Source organism: Teleopsis dalmanni, chromosome 2 (genome assembly GCF_002237135.1).
Source record: "Teleopsis dalmanni isolate 2A chromosome 2, ASM223713v2, whole genome shotgun sequence".
Classification (NCBI taxonomy): Eukaryota; Metazoa; Arthropoda; class Insecta; order Diptera; family Diopsidae; genus Teleopsis; species Teleopsis dalmanni.
Genome location: NC_051847.1, coordinates 154,172,713 through 154,173,729, shown reverse-complemented (window position 1 = coordinate 154,173,729; position 1,017 = coordinate 154,172,713).

The window sequence follows — 1,017 nt, the reverse complement described above, 5'->3', positions numbered from 1 at the left end:
ATACCTAATATAGAGAATGTACTGGACAAATTGGGTAGGTCACAATACTTCACAACACTAGACTTGGCGAAAGGTTTTCACCAAGTGTTGATTAAAGATAGTGATCGACAAAAAACTGCTTTCTCAACACCTTTTGGCCATTACGAGTTCGTAAGAATGCCATTTGGACTAAAGAATGCCCCAGCAACCTTTCAAAGACTAATTAATTCAGTCTTACGAGAATATATAAATAAAACATGTGTTGTATATTTAGACGATATACTTATTTTTAGTACAAGTCTAGACGAACACATAACAAGCATTCAGAAAATATTTGATAAACTTAGACAACATAATCTAAAAATCCAAATTGACAAGTGTAATTTTTTTTCTAAAACAACTGAATACTTAGGTCATGTATTAACACCGGAGGGGATAAAGCCGAATGCAAGTAAAATTGAAAGCATTCAACTGCTTAAATTACCCGAAACTCCAAAACAAATAAAATCATTTCTTGGTATTACTGGGTACTATAGAAAATTTGTGAAAGATTATGCTAAAGTAGCTTACGGTATGACACGATATTTAAAGAAGGGTACAAAAATAAATAAAAAAGACCCTCAATATATTGATACTTTTGAAAAACTTAAAAGATTATTAACAGAGTCACCTATCTTAAGATATCCTGACTTTGAAAAACAATTTAAATTGGCAACAGATGCTAGCGATTATGCTGTAGGAGCAGTTCTAACACAGGATGGACACCCAATCAGCTATGCCAGTAGAACTCTAAATGAACATGAGAGGAAATACTCTACAACAGAGAAAGAACTCTTAGCAATTGTTTGGGCTGTTAACTACTACAGACCATATATTTACGGTAGAAAATTTGAGTTATTAACTGACCATCAACCATTAAAATGGTTACAAACAAAGCACAAAGGAAAGGACATCAACCCAAGGCTACAACGATGGCTACTTAAACTTGGAGAATATGACATAAATATTAATTACATCAAAGGTAAGGAGAATACAGTT